We start from the raw sequence: 21,614 nt of genomic DNA, 5'->3' as shown, positions 1-21,614 counted from the left end.
ACATCATCCAAAGAAATTCAGGAACAAATGAGAAATTGAGATTTATCGTTCTGGAAAAGTTTATAAAGCCATTTCTAAAGCTTTGGGAGTCCAGTGAACCACAATGAGAGCCATTATTCACAAATGGCGAAAACATGGAACAGTGGTGAACCAAAGAACAGAAGGCTTCACTTGCCTCAGTTTAGGTCAGTGTTCATGAGAGTCCATAAGAAGGAGACTGGGCAAAAATGGCCTGCATAGTGTAGATTTCCAAGATGAAAACCACTGCTGATCAAAAAGAATATAAAGGTTTATCTCAGTTTTGCCAGAAAACATCTTGATGATCCCCAAGACTTTTGGGAAAATACTCTGTGGACTGACAAGACAAAAGTTGAACTTTTTGGAAGTTGTGTGACCCATTACATTTGGCGTAAAAGGAACACATTATTTCTGAAAAGGTGGTAGTGTGATGGTCTGTGGCTGGTTTGCTGCTAAAGACCTGGAAGAGAAGACTTGCTGTGGTAAATGGAACTACGAATTCTGTTGTCTACAATAAAATCCTGAAGGAGAATGTCCGGCCATCTGTTTGTGACCTCAAGCTGAAGCTTACTTGGGTTCTGCAGCAGGACAATGATCCAAAACACACCAGCAAGTCCACCTCTGAATGGCTTGAGAAAAACAAAATGAAGACTTTGGAGTGGCCAAGTCAAAGTCCTGACCTGAATCCGATTGAGATGTTGTGGCATGACATTAAAAAAGCGCTTAAGGCTCGAAAACCCTCCAATGTGGCTAAATCACAACAATTCTGCAAAGATGAGTGGGCAAAAATTCCTCCACAGCGCTGTAAAAGACTCATTGCCAGTTATGGCAAATGCTTGATTACAGTTGTTGCTGCTAAGGGTGGCCCAACCAGTTATTAGGTTTAGGGGGCAATCACTTTTTCACACAGGGACACGTAGGTTTGGATATTTTCCCCCTTAAAAAAACCTTCATTTAAAAATTGCATTTTGTGTTTGCTTGAGTTATATTTGTCTAATATTTCAATTTGTTTGATCTGAACACTTTTTCACACCACTATATCTCAATCAAAGAAAACTGTTTCAGTGTAATTTTAGTCAATGAAAATAGGTTAGTTTCTTTAAGTCATCAGATTATATTGAATGAATTTTAAAGCCACACTCCTTTCCTTCTGAAAAAACAATGCATAACATTTTTTCTCTGCCTCATTGAAATGAAAATGCACCCCAATACACCTAATTTTTCCTCCTGTCTTTGTTAACTTTAACTTGCTTTATGTAAAATGCAACAGATACATGAAGTCACAGTATGTGACATTGATGCTGTCTTGCCATTGTCTCATCATAGTCATGGAAAAAAGGTTGTTGACAGACATATTTATTCAGTTTTTGCCCGTGCGCAGGTGCAGTCATTAATATTTTCTTTCACGCCACTGCACACTATAGGTCAAGATTTGCCTCTTTCAGGTCCCCATCTATGGTATATATCACCATCAGGACCTCACTTCTAGGGGGAGACCGGGTCTTAGAGGGCTACGCCTATACTCACAGAATTTGGAGCTACGAGACGTAACTAACGTTCTATTTTGCATAGGCTTCAAAGAACTGTCGTTGAGTTATAGGTGAAGATGTCAAGGTGATGTAGTCAATGCCCCACTGTGACACCACGGTTTACAAACAGGTAACATTCACCAGTTCACAGCACCATAAGTGTAAAGCACACTAAGGCAGGGAGGTACAGCCTTTTTCCTGGTCATGTATCATGTCAGGCTTTGTGTGGAAAACAGAGTGAAAATTACACAACACACCTGCCGCTGCAGGAGAGTGGGACATTAGTTACACACCAAACATTTCTTGGCACGTGCCAGATCTGATGGCTGCCTAACACACTAAAAGCTGTGTGAGTCAGAGAGGACTCAGATATGGATGAAGGGTCATGGAGAGGCCCAAGATGCTGCTGCACAGATGTCCACCACCATCCCTCTGAGAAGGGCTGTGGACAAGGATAAGGTTCTCGTGGAGTGAGCATGGATGCCCCCGCAGAGGCTCTACTCCTGCCAGAATCTCCCCCTGAATGTGCGCTAAGGTTTGAGAAATCATGGGAACTGGGGAAACGTGTGAAAGTGAGCTTTGGTCCACGGCCAGTGAGAGAAGGCATCCACTCCCAGTGGAGGGTTGTCTTGTGTGTTCACAGGGAACCACGCTGCGCACTGAGCATTCTCGCATGAGGTGAATAGATCCACCTCCGCTTTCCGTAATCTGTGCCACAAGTGAGGGACTCAACTTCCTATTGTGGGAGAGACCCCCGCAAGACATCAAGTCGGCTGAACAGACAGAAACAGACAGAAAGAAAGATGGAAGCTTCTACCTTCCTCAACATCTTGTGACATGATCATCCCCTGCTAGAGAGAGATGTGTGCGTGTACACCGATATGTGTAACGTAGCTCTCCTGTGGGGAATCCCCATTGACAGAACTGGGGGGGGGGGGCAGTGAGAGAGTGGGAGGAGGAATCTTCAGCATGTGTCTTTTATCCCGTATTGGGTTGAGACGCACATTGCCTGTACCATCTCCGAATTTTTCACAAGGGGAAAACTACATGACTTGCAAATATAATGCCTAGCACATGCATCACAGATATCGCTTTCACCACTCCGTGGGGCATGATGTGTGACAGCAGAGAACTTAACATTTCAGCCTTTGTGCCCACTCTCCTAATTATCAACTGGGTAGGAACTGGAAAGCTTTTCTGCCAATTTTTAGCGAAACCCAGTCCAGCAGCTCTCTCCTGGGAGGGGGCCATAATAATAAGGGGGGCAGAGAATAACAGAAGGATAAGTGGTTGTACTGATACTGTATGCCTTGAAAGGAGAAGTGCAGGAATTTTATGTGTGTGGGAATGATTGGCATGTGAAAATAAGCATCTCTCAGGTCGATGGATGTGAACCAATTGTCAGTACTCAAGCACCATCTAAAATGGCTTTTCATTATGTACCTGTTGAATAGAGACAGGTCCAAAATTTGCCACCTGTCTTCTTTGGTACAAGAAAATGGTGGGAATACAACTCTTCGTTCTCCTTGTTCTGGCACACTGAAGCATGTAGCCCCTTGCGATTGGCTTTGACATCCATGCGTGTATGGAAAACAGGCTTTGCCACACTGAGCAGCGCTCTGAAAGCGGGTGCAGGCACGTCTGTAGGGCATCAGTTGACATAGTTACTAGCCGTTGAAATGCCCTGTCCGCCACTGTGTGAAGCAAGTGCTTGTTATCCACAGCCCAAGGAAAGGCAGAATGAAAAGGGCTGACTCTGGCTGTGGTGCTGAAATCACACTACAGAGTCAGCATTCAGCTCCATGTGTTCAGACCTTGATTCTGAATCAGGCTATAATGCGAGATCCCCACTAACTCGCTGCGATGGGTGGGAGCTGGGTGATAATTGTTCATGGGCAGCAATGTACATTTGAGGTGGGTTTTATCCCCGCTTGTGAAAATGTGAGGAAGTGACCATGTGACTGGATTAAGACATGTTTTGCCCGCATTGACACTGATGCCCGTGTTTGTGAGGCACCTCGGAGGGTGGGTAGGCCCAATAGGTTGTTGGCTGATGGCTCTTGCCATGATGGTGCAAACTTGTTGAGCTGCAGCCGCTGCAGGAGGGTATAACAGCAGGAAAGGAGGAGGAGGTGGCGGCAGCAGCAGCTCAAGGTCACTTCCTCTTGGAGCTGGCATCATGGCTTCTTTTATGCCGTGATTGAAGGCACGGCGTTGCTCCCATATGTCTTATTCCCCTTTCAGCTTCATCGCTGCTTTATTCAGATGAGCGGCGGTCTGGAGGAGTGGTCCAAACAACCCATTGCGGGAAAAGGGATCCAGCAGCTCCTGTCCGATTTGAGGGGAAAGCTGAGACACGAGGAGCTGTTTCACTGCATTATTATATATGGCTAGCAGAATGAATCAGGGAAGTGAAGCAGCTTCTACGAGGCTTCTGATAATGGTGGGGATATAGAGAGCCGCAACTACACAGGCAGACAATGCTAGACTTCATCTTCTTTAGTGTTCCTCACTTGTTGACTGACTGACTCTGAAGAAAAAATGGGAGCAGAACTTGGGTCCTGACAGTGTTATATACTGTAGATGGGGACCTGAGGGAGGCAATCTTAACAACTGCATGCCAGGGTTGGATATTGTTTGAATTTTAACGGTTCTGATTCAGATTCTGCTTATCAATTCCGGTTCATAGCAATTCTCAATTCTGACTCTTTGAGCAGGTCACATGCTTATTTCACAGAACAGACTTCTAGGAATGCATCGAAATGAAAATTCTTGGCGGAAGCTGAAACCAAATATAATTAAAAGATTGGCAGAATATCGAACACCGAACAAGTACATTCACTTTTTTCCATTTATTTTGCCTTTTTTTTTTTTTTCTTTACCATTGCATAAATTAAATAGTTTCCCACAGGATTTGGAGAGACCATGGTGGGTGGGTCTGAGGCCCGAGAGGGTCCAATAAGGTAAATTACATGTGTCCATTTACTTTTAATGTACACCTGTAATATGTTTTATACTTTCTGTGAATATAATCCAATTAATGTTATTTTCATACTGTATAGACACCTTATTTTGAAAACCGGACATTGTCACATGCATGTGTATCCTAAATTCATCAAGTCCGACCCAATTTGATAAATAATATTGTATGTGGTTTTTGTATTGCACAACATGAAGAATTCATATCTCTTCAGGCAGGACTTTCATACTGCAACACTTGTCTTTGTAAAGAGAGTAAATGACAGGATAAAGTCCTGTTGAACAGTTGAACTTGGTTGCTGTTATTAATAATATGACAATAATAATCCGTTCACGCTTTTTTAAGTCACTATTCTGTAAATGAAACACAGAAACTACAACACGACAACAGTCTAAAAACCAAATAATTTACAGTTTACAGGTGCATTATGCTAGAGAATGTAGTAATAATAAAGCAAAAAATGTACATTTACATTTACTCATTTGGCAGACGCTTTTATCCAAAGCGACTTACATTTGAGGAACAACATACAAGCATCAACAGAGCATCAATTACAGATCTACAACTGACAAAACATACTAGTAAGAGCAGCAATAAATACTAGTAAGAGCTAACATATCACATCAATGGGGAAGGAAGTAAGAGTTAACAAAAACTGCAATCAAAGCAAAAAGTGCAATCTATACATGATCATTGTGGGGGATAGAAGAAGAAGAGCACAGGAAGTGCATGTTAGGGGTTAGGAGTTAGAGGTTGTGGTATCCAATATTTGTGCATTTGACTCATAACAGTTCAAAATAGCACGGAAGCAGCAGGACAGGGGGTCAGTGACCTTCTATGGGGAGAGTAGTGATTGGTGGTTATGTAGGGACTGAACCCTCCTATCTAACCCTTTGTGTGAAGGGATGGCAGAGCCAGGCGGCGTTCGTTGGAGGAGCGTAGCGGTCTAGAAGGAACGTAAGTTTGTATTATGGAGTTTAGGTAGATGGGTGCAGACCCAGTAGTCACTCTGTATGAAAGCATTAGTGACTTGAATTTGATTCTGGAGGCCACGGGGAGCCAGTGGAGGTCACTGAGTAATGGAGTGACATGAGTTCTTTTGGGCTGATCAAAAACCAGACGCGCTGCTGCGTTCTGAACCATTTGTAAGGGTTTCACCGCACAAGCTGGAAGACCTGCTAGGAGGGCATTGCAATAGTCGATGCGAGAGATAACCATGGCCTGTACTAGAAGATGGGTGGCGTACTGAGTTGTATAGAGCAAAGCGGCATGAACGAGAGACAGAAGCAATATGGTCTGAAAAAGACAGCTGGTCATCAATCATGACACCCAGGTTTCTCACCACCTTGGCTGGAGTGATGGTTGCAGAGTCAGAGGGTTAGTTGAAGGTGGCAAGCCTTCATCCATGCAGATATGTCCGATAGACAGTCATAGACAGTGATCTGCGCCGAAACAGTGGGATCGCCTGGCGGGAAGGATAGGTAGAGTTGCGTGTCGTCTGCGTAGCAGTGGTAAGAGAAGCCGTGCGAGCGAATGATCGGCCCCAGTAAGGTGGTGTAAATTGAGAAGAGAAGGGGCCCAAGCACTGAGCCTTGAGGCACCCCTGTGGAGAGGCAGTGGGAGCCGGATAATTGTCCTTGCCACAAAACATTGTAGGAACGCCCCAAGAGGTAGGATTCGAACCACAGGAGTGCTTTACTCGAGATAACTATTGCTGAGAGAGCGGATAGCAGGATCCTGTGGTTGACTGTGTCAAAGGCAGCTGATAGGTCAAGCAGGATTAGAACCGAGGATTGGGCTGCAGCTTTAGCTGACCTTAGGGCTTCTGTTACAGACAGAAGAGCTGTTTCAGTAGAGTGGGCACTCTTAAAACCAGACTGGTATGGATCTAGGAGGTCATTCCGTGAGAGGAATTCTGAGACCTGTTTGAATACTGCCCGTTCAATACTTTTGGATAAAAAAGGTAGAAGAGACACTGGTCGATAGTTCTCAACTTGAGTTGGGTCAAGTGAGGGCTTTTTGAGCAAGGGTGTAACCCGAGCCCTTTTGAAAGTGGTCGGGAAGGTTCCTGAAACCAGAGAAGTATTTATCACATGAGTAATTGTCGGGACCATGGTAGGAGATATGGCTTGGAGAAGATTCGTAGGAATCGGGTCCAGTGGGCATGTAGTTGGACGGCTACGGGTCAAGAGTTCAGATACTTTGCTCTCTGTGAGAGGAGTAAACGAGGAGAGTGAACAACCACTGACCTGGGAGGGCAGAGGAAAGATGTAGTAGGACTGCTACAATGGTTGAGTTTGAGTGTTTTAGAGAATTGGCTAGTTATGGCCTCTACTGTAGCTTTTACCAATATGCCATTGAACGTATAGAACTATATATGCTTTGGTAGATTCTGTAGTCATCTTTCATCACCTCAGTTGAAGTTATGAGTTGTCAAATATGCTAAATGAAAGTATCAGTTTGTTGGATATTTGCCACTCAGACCACAGCCTGTAAGCACGCTGTCTCCTCCAGGTGAAGGTTATATTCTTCTCAGAGGAGATCAGCAGGCTGGGGCACAGCAGGTAACAGTGGCAAGCCAGTTTATACCATTCTGAGCCATGCTCCCTAATTAGTCCACAGCTGTGAAGCTCCTGGGAAACCACACATCCATTTCCTGGTTCTCTCCCACAGACTTCCACTGAGAGACCATTAGGACACACTACAGTGTTATAGCTGATCAGCTTTCTCTGAAGCTGTTACCATAAAAGTCAGAATAATATGATTAGCTGCTTTTGTTAAATATCTAATTTTTTAAAAATTATTTTTAACAGTTTTTCATGGGGTTGTTAAGAATTTTGAAATGTTCCTATAGTTCCCATTATGTGTGAGGCAAATATAAAGTTTGATCACACCGGCATGCAAATAGTATGAGCATGCAGCTGTGACCATGGACTAGAGATGCATCAGATGGATGTCCCAGAGGTAGCCTTTTGAAGAGAATAGTAAATCCCCGTAGCTTGGCAAATTTAGCAAAATAGGGAGAGAATTAACTTCAAGCATGAATGGTGGGGCTTAATGATTTTCAGGCACTGAGGACATCTTGCTTGGTGTGATAAGTGAGAGCTGTTGTTTGACTTTGTCAAAGCTAAACTAAAGCCCCACATCTACACAGCTTCCCTTATCCTCCTGTGTTCACAAGACAATTCAATCAGCTAAGTCTTTGAAGGAAAGAAAAGCATCATCAACATAAAAGTCTCATTTCTAGGGTTGAAAGAATATAGTAAAATATGAAAATAAAAGCAAAAAAGTACAATTTAAAGAGTAACTTAAAGGTTCCCTGTGGAGTTGACCTTGAGAAGATCTATGGAGCTGTGCACGAGGACACACTTGCATTTGGAAGTTACACGATACACAGTCCTATGAAGTGTGAAACAATTCAGCTAACTAATGTCAAATGCCTCACTAGTGCCTACATAAGATGTCTAAGATCTGACCAAACCTCTGAATGCACGCCAACAATTTACAAATACTCATAATGGAGACACAGGCATCAATTCAATTCAATGTTATTCATATACGTGTGACTAATTGTTATGCTGGCTGTGGTCGTTTCGTTTCATATAAATGTGGCGTTCACACAAATTGACAGGGTGCGTGAACGCAATGTGCGCTACACGTGATTTAGTGCAACCTAACACCACACCTACCTGTGCATGTTATCTCATGTGCACACATACAGTTAGATAGAAAACTAGGTGTTGTAAGCAGAGCCTATGTTTACTTTTGGTATGCTGCAGTAAAAGTGTATATATATGTATACGTACACTTTAGCTGTAGCAGGTATGCGGTGAAGGTACGTACGCATGTGCATTAATTGGCTGAATCATTTGACTCCTTATACAGTGCTACCAATGTTGTCACACTATTTCTCTGATCTACAGGTGGCTGTAATACGCCAAAATAAGCTGCAATGTGCCAACGAATAGAGGGAAGCAGAAGACTGCCTGCTGCATTGTTTCTGAGGGTTTTCAGTAAGTTACTGTAACTCAGATTTAGTATTAAGTATTGTAACTATATTTCAAATTACAGTACAAAAGTGTTACTGGACACTTACATTTGTATACTACATTTACATTAGGAATTATTATATATTTAATATAATTTTTATATTGAAAAAAAATTCTATTCCAATATCATGAAGACAGATGCAATTATTATAATATTAATTAAAAAATATTTATGTTCTTTAGTACTGTAACTGTTGTGGAAAATTGCCGATAGAACAAAGTAATTTAACAAGATGACTACAACTAAATAGAGAACAAGAAGGAAATCCCTCTCAGACAGACATGAATGCTTTTGGTGAATATCCATTACAGGCTGTAAATATTAGGACGGTGACACTAATTGGCTCTGCATTGCAGCACATATCACTTGATAATTTGTGTCATTGGTGTTTTTTGTCCGGCCACGCCTCCTCTCTGCCCCATCACACTCAATGATTTTAGATTTACTAATCTAAATGGGAAAGACAACGGAAGGGCTGAGTAGGTGCTTTGGATCTGATGACATTCACTGACCTTCTCTAACCTATTCATCATTTCCCTCACTCACTCCATCTTTCCCTTACCCATCTTTACTAACCTATTAATTCTCCCTCTCGCATCACCCCTCCTGCAGTCTTTCACTTAATCATCCCAAAAAGGTTGCTGCAGGCACAATGTAACTGTCTGCTGTTCACACTTACATTGTGAAAATAGTGTGTGAAAGTGGCAGTTATGTTCTGTACAATGAAAACTGTAGTCATTTGAGGCATATAGTACCTTCTGCTGACATGTTATCAACTGCTTACATGTTGTTTCATTTTTATTGATGGCTATTTTGTCATATCAGGCTGTCTTGGGATATTATAGCGTGTGAAAAACAAAATGTTTGTTATAAACACTGACAATCATTATGTTTGTTAACCTCATTTAATGTGAAATGTAATGCAGATGCTTTTTCTAATGCAATCTACAAATTCAGACTAATGGATTCAATTAAAATATGGGATGTACAACAATTGAGTCAAAACATTAGTAAAATGACTCAAAAACAATTATAATTAAAAGTATCAGAAAACAATAGGTCACTAATTCACTGTAATTCTTCTGCCCATGCACTTATTAACTGCTGCAATCCGCCCACTCTATGATATTGGTTTTAGACCATTATATATATATATATAACTCTTTATTTTATTTTTCATTGAAACAGAGTAAGTATTTATTTGCAATACATGTTGCTACTCCTGTCTAATGACCTTCTACTTAAAATAAAATGACCTAAATTTGTCCCCTTCACTGCATACCTTTAGGTCAGGGTGTAACTTGGCCACAGAATCCCCAAGTGTCAATAAAAAGGTATCTTTCATGGTTGTAAAATCCAATATATGTGTGTCAGAGTCCAGCAAGAAATAAGTCCTGACACCAGGAGAAAGTGGAGAATAAGCCTAGCTGTCAGTATCTCTTTTAAGGATAGTTGGTTGGTGCTGTCGGAACCCTGTTGTGCAGAAGCCTCCTGGATGCTCTTCAGGGATATGCATTTGACATATGCTAGTAAAGGGTGAAAATGCTGGATGAATGCCGTTGTAGGAGGTCCAGAGGCTATGCTTTAAAATAGCCCTATTTGTTCTTTCCTCACCTACCTTTAAAGCACTATCGACCCCAATTGTTTTCATGGATACTGCATGCGTTTTTCTATGTTTAGAGTACATGAGTGAGTACATGATAGTCCACCATACAAGCATTCTGTATACACACACCTTCTCCCATGAGTGATCATTGTCAATGACTTTTTTTGTAGGCATGCTGTACATGTTATTCCCACTCTATAGAGACCACATTATGAAACAGGCTTCAGAGACTGTACTTATCGTCAACCTTTTCACGCTCTTATAAAAGATTCATGGCACTGCTTGTTTTGCTGTGGCAACGCAAGCTGCAGGTGAACTGCCACTGAGAGGCAAATGGTGGCCTGAATAATACAAATACCCTGGTTGCTTTCCATTGCTAAATAATGAAGTGGAATTACACTGGATGCAAGAAACCTGTGCATTAATATAGATCTACAATTGAGTAGATAAAAGTCAGTTTACTCTCCCCACGTATACATAACAATCATACATCAACAATTGGTTTAAAGAATGGCCCTTGCTAATCTGAAGCTTCAAATCAGCATATTGTTCACATGAATTGGCTAGACAGTGATTTATCAATTGTTACAGTCAGCATTGATTCGCTATTGACTTAGAATTTAATAGGAAGTGGCTGCGGGTTGACAATATTACATTGTCATGTTAATTTAATGATAATATGACAGACTTCAAATTGAGCATAATGGAGGTGCTGAAGCTGAGCTAAAGAAAATATTACCAGCCAATTCTGTGAGAGATTCCATGCACTGAATGCTAAACAAATTTACCTGACACTGGTAAAATGATGTTAAAATGGTTGATAGAGTGTCACTGCTGCTAAGCTACTAAGGAGGGATCGTTTGCAGTGAGCTGCTGCTCTGTTCAATGTTGTGCATGAAAACAAACAAAGCACATGTGGGGAAAAATACATACCATCTGAGATGATTCCAATCATCTATTTTACCTCATATGAATTATTGATTAGACTGAGACGAGAATACAGACAATAGCAAGTCAATATTTAATCAAGGACCCAGCCTTTCTCTACTGATGAGGGAAACATATGTCTTCATTATTATTGCACTGGAGCCAGCCTCTTCGTTTGGGCTGCGTTTCATCGCACTTAAAGCAAATTACAAAAGGGAACTTATTTTATTATACCTTTTCTGAATTATAGATGGGGTTCCCTGGACACCTGTTTCCTTCCTGTCTCCTCCAGACTGCCATGCTCTTTTGTCATTTCCTGTTTCCTCCTGGGAAGATTGTGAGTTAATTCTCGGAGAAGCCCTCTCTACCAGAAATCTGAAATCTTAGACATGGATATCCGCTCATGAGGGTGTGGGTGACTATTCAAAAAACATTTTGATTGTGGCAGTTAGAGATGAAACTGACAGTTTGTGAATTGCCCGTTCAGTTACTTTTAGCAGCATGGCAGAGCACTGAAAGAGACATTTTCATGATTCCAAGCAGGCAGTTGAAAAACATGACAAATGTTGAGACCAGCGCTCTCATCCACTGCCATGCCACTCATTTAATGGTACATGCACAAGTTGGCCTGTGGCTTTTGTTGAGCAATTCACCATTCACATGTTTAATAGGAAGTGCATGCAGGAGGACAATTACAGGAACAGCCAAAAGGAACAAGAAGTGTGCCAAGATGTGTCTCACTGCCATACTACAGTAGCAGCAATTCAGACATGACCTCCCCTGATCTGCCTGCAGATGTATTACCAGTTCACAAGCTGAGAGGGAAGCCATAATACTAGAGTCCATGGTACATTGGGTAACCTTTAGCATCCAAGAAAAAAAAAAAACCAAGAACAAAGAGATGAACAGCAAAGTGTGCTTTCTTGCTTAGATAGTCACTATTGATTTGACATTTTCCCCATTTTGCAAATAACTTTGTCTCCTTATAAAATGGTTATGCAGTATCACACATTGAATTGATTAACAGTAATAAGTATTTAGCGCAAAAGTGCTCAAGCATTTGGAGAAAATCAAACATTTATTTGTCTGAAGTGTTAACTCATTTGATGTAGATGGAAGACAACAATTACATTTCTTTCCTGCTATCATTAAAATATGAGATATATTTGCCTCTGGTCAACTTTTTTAAAATTAAAAAATGTAGATTTTCCCCTTGCTGAAAGAGTGGATAGATACATAAAACAAACGCAGTCCAAAGTCTACTTAGGAACCAGCTGATAACTCACAGTTTTGAAAGAGTGTGCCTTCACATGCTGTACATTTTCATGCTGGGTGATACAGTGACCTTGCATTCCTGTAGTCACTATAGCACACAAATCTCCCGGCTAACACCATTTTTGAGGCTGATTAATGTTGCACTCTACAACTTACATTCAACTCACTGCTCCCAGTTTCTTTATTCTGGCAAGGCTCATGAAAATGAGCCTGGCTGCACAGATAGATTTGCACCATTCTCTAAATACTATTTCATGTGTATCCTTGGTTTAACATTCACTGAGGACTGGATTTTGAAGATTTAGGGGGAGGTGTTTTCCCTGTAATGGTACAAACAACTCTGCAGCATAAAGTCAGGCGGACTCAAAAATACCACACTTTTTGTAGTTTGAAAATATGATTCTTTTTCTGTCCTGCAATAGCATTGTGACACAGGGCGTAGTGGTTTTGTTGACAATGCAGACACCGTAGGGTATTTGTCCCAGAAGCAGTTTCCTGTGGCTGGCACAGTCAAGGCAGGCATTACAGCCGAGGTTTGCAGTGTGCTCATTTTCTGGTCTTGTATTTGGTCCACATGAATAATAAAGCTCCTGGCTAGGCTGACTGGGGTTACATTTGTGGTTGTGAGCAGGAGGGGTTTAAGCCAGCACTGAGCGACAGCCAGGCAGACAGGAGACAGTACTGAATACAATCAAGACAGACCCTGTGTTCATTCTTCCCCCCTTTCTCAGTATACCTCCCCCTCTCTTTTAGTTTCCCTCTTCTATTCCAGGTCTTTACTCTCTTTTAATTTTCTACTTCACACAAATTTCTCTGTAAAACACACACACGCACACACACTTTCCATTTGTCTCTTGCTTCTCACCTGTCTCCATCTGTCTCCCCTCCTCTCTTCATCTTCTCTCTCCTGCACAATCTTTTTTTTTTTCATCCAAGTTTCACTCCCCTATTTTACCACCTTGATTGAATCACAGATGATTCAAAATCCACACCTACGTTGCACGCCATCGCACACAAACATCTGTACAGACTATATTTAAACCCCGTTTTATAACATCTGCGCCACCAGGGGGATGAGGAAAAGGTAAAAGTAGGCCATATATTGGCCTGCAGCAGCTTCTCAAATGAAACAAGAAAGAAACCCTGTCTTCATATAACATGCTGTCTTGACATCAATGTTGAAAGAAGAACGTACAGAGACTGGCCTTCTTATCTTTGCCCGTTCAGTCGTGAATTGCCTCAAAATCACCAAACATGTTTAGTTTAACAAACAAAAGGTGGTATTGATTAAATGAGATCTACAGAGTTTGCTGATGTTCTGCCAATTGCAAAATGTTCCCTCTTCAGGCAGCTCAACGAGCTGACACACTATTCTGATTTGAGTTGAAGTCTTAGGTTTTATTAGTTGCTGTGAAGCGTCAAGGAGAACGTGTAAACAACATTTCATGCATATTAAACAATTAATGATGCACACATAACTTGCTTTCATACATTATGTAGATTAATAATTTTATTTAAAGGCCTTATGTTCCACGAACACAACCTCCACCCCCATATGGGACTGTCATAATTAAAACAAAAAATACATTCATGGAAGCCCCATTTTCAAAAACATATTTCAAATTACCTTGGAAATTTTGGGCTCAAGGCATAACTCTTGACATTGCAGGGGTTTTTGTATCTGATTTGTATGCAGCTGCACTCCCACTCCCCTAATGTCATACTAGAACTATGGAATTAAAGTATTTTGTAGCTAGAAATTCCCTGAGGCTGGTCTCTCGGAACAGCTTTCAGGCAACGCCGCTGCTCTCTTTTGTGTGTCTCAGTCTATTGATGCTAATGAGATGGTAATCTGAATGAGGGTCAGCTGTGCTAAATGCCACTCACAGACATCAATCACGTCCCTTGAGAAACTGGCAGGCACAGTGCCACATTTTCAAAACTCTATTCCTTTCCAAATTGAATTCCCTCAACCGTTTAGGAGTCCATCAAATGACATAGGGCAGTGTTCATAAATTTGGAGTTTGCTCTGTTTTCTTTGCAATCTGAGTGTTTGAAGTAATGACTATAATCCAGAGAAGCTGTTGTGTTACAAATGGACAAGGCAAGCAGCAGTACGGCCTGTAGTCATGGAGAAAGCTCTCTATCCATGATGATAAACTTTCCCTGACACAGAGAACCAATACCCAAGGATACAAGAGGAGGTATCCACCACTGATGTCACCCAAGATTGATCCTTTCTCCCAGTTGAGTTGACAGTGGTAGGTAATTACACTGCAAGCAGCAACATGGCATCCATTCCCTACAAGCAACCAGGAACAATGCAACTGGCAGTTCAATTAGGGGGAGCTCTGTTTATTAGCTACAAGTTTGGGCTGTTAATTATCAGTGGCAGAGCAATGCCACTGATGCTGCCCATGTCCTCTTGTGTTTTATGAATTATGAACAGTGAATAGTGAAAATATGTGGGGTGCTTAAAGGGCCATGTTGGCACAAAGAGATGCAAAAAATAACAGTTTGTCCTAACAGGAAAAACAACAGCTGTGATCATTTGCTCAAATGGTTAAAATGTTGCTTGTGTGTTACTGGCGAGTGATCTGTGGCGGTCACGCAATTAATCACCTGTCTCAGAAGCAAAGGCAGAAAGTAGTGTGACACTGTTATCCTGCTGCAGAAACGCTTCTCTCCACAATGTTGACACCAGAGATTGCGAATTAGGTCCCAATGTTGATATATTTTAGCCACAAAAGCAGTGTTACCAAAGACCTAACTTACCCAGGCCTTAACCACAGAAGCAGCAGTGTAGAGAAACCTATATGAATAATTTTTGGATCAGATATGTGTTTCATTTTGGTTGGCATTGACAATAAAATTCTTTCTTGCACTTTTGAATTAAAGTTATTTTTGTGGTCAAGATTAAGACTGGGAGCATTAAAAAATTCATTTGAAAGTACTACATGCAGTTATCATTTTTCCATGTGAGACATTATTTTTTTTTCCTCTCTGAGCCTTTTACTCACTTCAGTCTTAATCTGTAATCAGGATGTTTTGGTGAACAACTTTCCTGTTGCCTCTCAAAATACTGACTGGCTTTTGGAGGGGATTAGAGTTCAGTGTGCAAGATGTGCCAACTGACAATGTCCATGGATTTGGCAAAGATGTGCATTACATGATGTTCTTTGTCAGTGCTGCATACACAGAGCCATGATTTAAACCATGGCTGTGTTTGTAGAGAGCAGCTTGTGAAAGCCTGATAAATCCTATAAGTATCTGATCACATCTAAATCCAGAGCAATCTATTGCTAGTCCTAGCAAGGATCAAAGCAAAATACGTGGGCATCCTGGAACCCCCTTGAAACAGCAAAGAGTATGCAGTAACATACACCACACATTGTCTGGATACCATTTTAAATGTGGACAGTGATGCATTTAAATGTATTTTGGCTGGATATTTGAATGGACATGAGCGGGAGATTAAGTGGCAGGCTTACGGAGTGTTGAGTTTTGAGATGGTGACACAGCTGGGTGTTTCTTGCTACAGTGAGTTCCTGAACTACTGTGTCTGAGCCGCTATTTCATAGCTGAAATGTCCCAAAGCAAAAGAGCATCAAGCAACTGCCTCAGCCAGAGAACTGAGAGTTGCTGCAAAGACTTAAACATCAAGGCTTCAGATCCTTTTCTCCCCGCCTTTAAGAGAATTTCAAATAAGAGAATTGGTTTGTCAAAGTTACGAGAGAAAGAAAAAGACTCCAAAGGAATCCGCATAAGTCTTTGTATGTGGACTCCAGTGCAAAGAACAAACATACACAAAAGAATCCACCAACAGCAGACACTGTTTTTATGGTATACTTTGGACAATGCCTAATTCTCAAGAGGCAACAGAGAAAGAGAGATAAAATGTGAGGCATGATCCTGAAAACATGCCAAGAAGCAGGGCCCATTAAGCACAACTCAACCAGTGTCCTGTCTTAGCTTAGCTCTTAGCACTTAGCACTTGATTTTGTGTTACCATTTCTCCACTGCTAATGTCCTCCACAGATCAAGTGATCAAGGCATATTTGTTTTTTTTTTTGCACACATAAGCACTAAAATCTGTCTTCCCCATAGGAGGTCAGACACTTTTTATCTGGTGCCCTTTAAAGTACATATACTCAGTGTCCATTAATCTCAACCTACAGCAGTGCGATGTCAAACGTTATGCAACTGCTGCCTTGTCACAACCATGAGGCCTGAGGAGGACTGGTATCCTTCACATTGGCTGTGACTTTGCACATGATTGATTGCATGTCTGTTTCTTGACAGCCAATATTCTGCAGGAGTGCAAGGGTGGATTGGTGTCCCCCCTCATGGATGTTCACCATTGACTGCTGAAGCATAGGTAGGAGGCAGAGGGGTTTGTATTTTAACCTTCAGAAAGCTGAATTATTGTTAAATCGCCCCATGTAGATTAGCACAGCGCTGCTCTATAGTTATAATTTGCAAACATGTATTCCACAGTGACTTCCTTTGACTGCATACATTATCTATGCATAGCTAGAATAAGAGTGAAAATACAACACAAATATGGACAGTAAATTAAGATATTAAAATAAATTATTTTATCGCTGCAATTAGGAGACAAATGGGAGTTTGATTTTCAGAACATGGGGCCCAGGAGACAACAGCTGTTGAAGCATATGTCAGAAAAGAATACCTTTTGAAGTGGTATTTTGAGGACAGCATGTGTATTGAGTTCTTAGTATTGTCAACACACTTGTTAATCCCTGAATCAAACCAGCCCCTTTTGCAACTTATCAACCCTTTGTTAGCAAATACTCCTGATCTTATTTACCTTTATTAGTTTTCTCAACTGTGGAAGCTGGAGTCGGATTCTTTTAGCACAAGCGCTGAATGAAAAGTAACTCCTTCTGTACAGTTAGTACAGTTAGTTTGTGAAAATCTACCTAATACATGCGTATTAACACCAGTACAGTGAAAGAGCAACTATTTGTTTTGACTGCTTGCAAATACATTGTGTATTATGTACTTACTATTATATTCTAAAAATGTCACAAGGGGAGTGTATATTCTATTATGGTACCTGTAAAAAGCACTTCACTCTTTATTCTTAAACAAATCTCTGCCATCCAGACTAGAGTCATAGAGTGTACTGTAGGTTGTCTGCTTTATTTATAGGATTTTGAAATGGAGCCATAGAATTAATTAATGCACACAGAAGGATTCACAAATGTATCTCGGGATTTATAAAATGTATTATAAAATATATTATGGGATATATATATATATATATATACACACACACACACAGATATATATATATATATATATATATATATATATATATACACACACACACACACACATCTACTCACAAGTCAACCTCAGCATGGAGTCTGGTAGCTGCTCTCCACAGGTAAGTAATTATTCTCCTGTCGTACATGTTTGAGTTATTAAGTTGCTAAGGTAGTGATGTGGCATTTGACACTAGTGTTAGCTAACACAACAACCAGGATCATCCACTAGCTAGCTAGCTAACTAACTTAGCTCGAATTCAGCCACTTGCAGCCACGGCCACTAGTGGTGCGTTTTTTAGATTGCAAGCAGGTGTGTGCTTGTGCGCGTGCTTGAACTCATGAGCAAGCAGAATCCGACACACAGACAGACTCACTGGGAGACAGCTTCACACAACATGCTGGAAACTCAGGTAAACTCCCACTGCAACATTACAGTAACATGTTTGTCAGCTTTAGGTTGAACATTTAGTTAGTTGAACATTTAGTCGACATGATACGTCGGCGTTAGCTCGTCTTCCAGCTTTTCAATAACTAGACCTATTTTTGTAACTTTCACAGGAGGCCCAGCAATGTCAGCATAGCTGAATTTATTGGATGATAACGAAACTGTTAGTGAGCTGGACTGAATATTATAAATGAGACTGTTGCACACTTTTCAGTTAGACTGCAGTAAGTAACATTACTGTAGTGAATGAATCTTCCACTGTGTTGTTGTCCTGCTCTGTTATGTTGCATTACTGTATATTATGTGGGTCACGTAAGTTACTGAGACGGGTGAGGAAGCTGTGTACCTGAGTATCGGTAAAGCAACAAAAAATCTATATTGTCAAAGCAAAGAGCGGCAGATCCATGCAAATGCAGCTGGCTGCGCCTGCCTTGCATCCTGTTATATAACTCGCAGTGTTGTGCAAGTTACTTCCAAAATGTAATACATTATAAATTACTAGTTACTGTCTTTTGAGAGCACTCATGGAGTACTCTCAAATGGCAAGGATTACTCATGGATTTGTTTTTCTGGTGCCAAAATGTTTCTTGGTATTGGTGAATTATAAAAAAAAAAAAAAAAACACCAATCAATTTTGGGTTGAAATGCGTTGTAACATGCGTTACTGAGATTGTAACAGGTATAATATTACCGCTTTTTTTTTTAGTAATGCATTATATTACCGCCTTACAGCTGCGGACAACAAGAAGCTAATAATTTTGGAACAACAACACCAAAGCTCAGATCAATTATGTATGATCAGATCTTGAAATCCTTGAGATTTTTAAAAAAAAGCTGATATATGGCAGGCAATCAGCACAGAGCTGGGTGAAATACCTGGTAGCTAATATGGAAAGTGTTTTACGCTATATGTGCTTAACGAGCTATCTGGCTAGCGATTCACCTTGTGTAACCAACATCACCATAGCAACCTATTGTTATATTTTGTTTGGCCATCCTGCCACTCCTTTGGACTGTTGGCTGATTAAAAAAAGGTTTCAGGGCCACAACGCTTTACAATACAGTGAATAGATATAATTAAAGGGGCAAAAGAAAGAAGCAGACAGGAACAATGAAGTTACAATTCACTGAAGAGAAGAATAAAGCATTGAATTAGCTCACAGATCCAACACAAATCTTATTAAAATGTGTCAAATACTGTAATATTAATACCAGATTGCTATTGATTTTTTGGGGGCTTGACAAAAGCCTTTGCAATAAACCAACAAAACAATAAAACAACATATTGGACCCTTTCTTTTCATCAAAAGATTTTTGACAATCTACAAAGAAAATTCTCAAATCTCGCAGTGTAATCACTGAGTCATTGGTATTGATTAACCACCTAACAAGATATATTATTTGTCAACCTATGCTATGGAGCAGAAAAATTCCCATTTTACTTCACTGATTAATACACTTTAATATAGCAATTGTAAAGTGTGAAGTACTTTTATTACATCAAAGAAACGGATGAGAAGTTTACATCCACACCACTTCCCCTTCTCTTTGAAATATTTTTCTATCAACACTTCCTCTGCAGTAGGGGGCAGAAGAGACGAAGTTGTTAGCACTCCTCACAACACAACAACTCTTTCCCTGATATCTAGCCCTTCCCCAAGAGATTACAGACACAAGCGGTGGGTGGGAAGCTTTGGCATGCTGGATTCCCACTTTCTCCCTCTCCCCCCTCTTCATCTACTGACTCTCTCCTCCTGCATTCTTATTTTCTTTCCATCTCTCTCCTACATCAACTCCCCAGGGTACCAGCTTTGCTGGGGGGACATGTCTCTAAGTTCCTGCACAGGCCCTGCAGCAGTTAATTGCATCGAGAAGATATATTATGTGCAGAGCTGCCAAAGGGACAGTGATCGCACTAACAAGCAGGAGGGTGGTGGAGTTGAGGTTGAGGAAACAGTGGCAGTGGTGGGCATCCTCTTGTGACTACAGAGCCTTTTTTTAAAACACCTTTTCAAAAACAAAAACAGGCCTTTGATGGGTATTTCTGAACATTCAGACAGACAGTGAGACAGAGGTGGTCTAATACTGCTCTTAATTTTCCTTATAAAGTTTACAGAGTGCTGCATCGGAAGAAAAGCATCTGCTCCTGTAAAGACGCCTCTGCATAAAGGTGCACCGTTCCTCTTAAGAGCTTTCCATTGCAAACACTTTATTTATTTTTTTTTTTAAATCTATGCAACTTATCTCCCTGTCTGTCTCTCCATCTCCCTTTCTAGCTTCCTCCCTCCCTCACAGAGATACAGAGCTTTCTCTCGCACGTGTTCCCGGCTCATGTTGGGTGGTGGAATGAACGCAGCGGCTGCTAACTCTGGCCCGATGCCACTCTGCTGCCAGGCTCTTGATCTTGCTCTTGCTGCCCTGCCCAGACAGGTGGTAGCCTGGGGGTGAAAGAGGGGCTGGGTTCACTGAGCTGTGTAGAAGACCTTTGGTTTGTCCTTTTGTTGACTGTGCAGACCCCTGTGCACAGGAGTGTTATCAGCTGGCTGTCGAAAACTCCCACCTACCTGCCAGAACCCCTGCCACCTCTCCACAACACTTCCCGGTGTTAATTAAAGAGGGATATGGCACAGGCGCCACAGCAAATACCATCCTCTCTGAGAGGGGTCCTATTCCCTTTGCTCTGGATCTATGATGTTACCATCTTATCAGATGTTAATCTATACGTTGATTTAAAGGACTGGTCTGCATTTTAATTCACACGGGGAGGTCTGCTACATAGATGACTTAATGAATATTAGAATATGATCAAAACACAAGGAGCACATTTGGATTTATACCTTTTAATTTATGAAGCTAAACAAACTTTTAATTGTATTTTAATGCAGTGATGCTCGTGCCGTATTTTGGGGTGCTAGTAGTCATTACAGATCACTAACCTTGAGTTTTTATGGTATTGATTTTAAGTGTTAGGGTTTATCATAAGCATACAAACATTCATGTGCTCATGCATGCATGATATAGCACCCTTAGCCCACACACAAACATGCACACATTCACACAGATTGAGAGCTCTGTGAAACCACCTATCAACCCATTATGCACATGGCAGAGTAAAGCGATCCACTATAAGTGCATTGATCCTCCAGGCCTCACTCAGTGTGATGAAGACCCGGGCCTAGTGATAACATTTCACAGCCAGACAAGCCACTACTACGATACAGCACATGGCTGAATGGACAGTAAGGAGCTGACTCACAGTGTTGGTAGGAAAAACAGCAGATCATGGACTGATTGAGCCGAATATCTTAAGGCAATTGAAGAGAACTTGAATAGGTCTATAAAGAAATCATACTAGCAATTCCACTGTTTCTCTAGGAGATGATTACAGGCTTGGCTGCATTGTGAAGTGCATTAAGTCACACAAAATGGAAATCTCAGCATCTCTTGATATGTCTACCACTCACATTGAGGAACACACTCCGGATTCAAG

The 21,614-nt window shown here is 41.1% G+C and overlaps 1 long non-coding RNA gene across 2 annotated transcripts; it reads left to right on the top strand.

The window, feature by feature from the left end:
* The first annotated feature begins 4,455 nt into the window (after positions 1-4,455).
* On the top strand, positions 4,456-20,815 carry LOC123959669. Of its 2 annotated transcripts, XR_006822371.1 has the most exons (5): positions 4,456-4,510; positions 8,451-8,540; positions 16,688-16,763; positions 20,234-20,294; positions 20,401-20,815. It is a non-coding gene; the product is annotated as an uncharacterized LOC123959669 (long non-coding RNA). The 2 variants fall into 2 exon arrangements; XR_006822370.1 differs by lacking the exons at positions 4,456-4,510; positions 8,451-8,540 and adding an exon at positions 14,313-14,646.
* The last annotated feature ends 799 nt before the right edge of the window (positions 20,816-21,614 follow it).

This window comes from Micropterus dolomieu, linkage group LG21 (genome assembly GCF_021292245.1).
Source record: "Micropterus dolomieu isolate WLL.071019.BEF.003 ecotype Adirondacks linkage group LG21, ASM2129224v1, whole genome shotgun sequence".
NCBI classification, from domain to species: domain Eukaryota; kingdom Metazoa; phylum Chordata; class Actinopteri; order Centrarchiformes; family Centrarchidae; genus Micropterus; species Micropterus dolomieu.
This window is presented reverse-complemented; position numbering and strand designations above follow the sequence as displayed.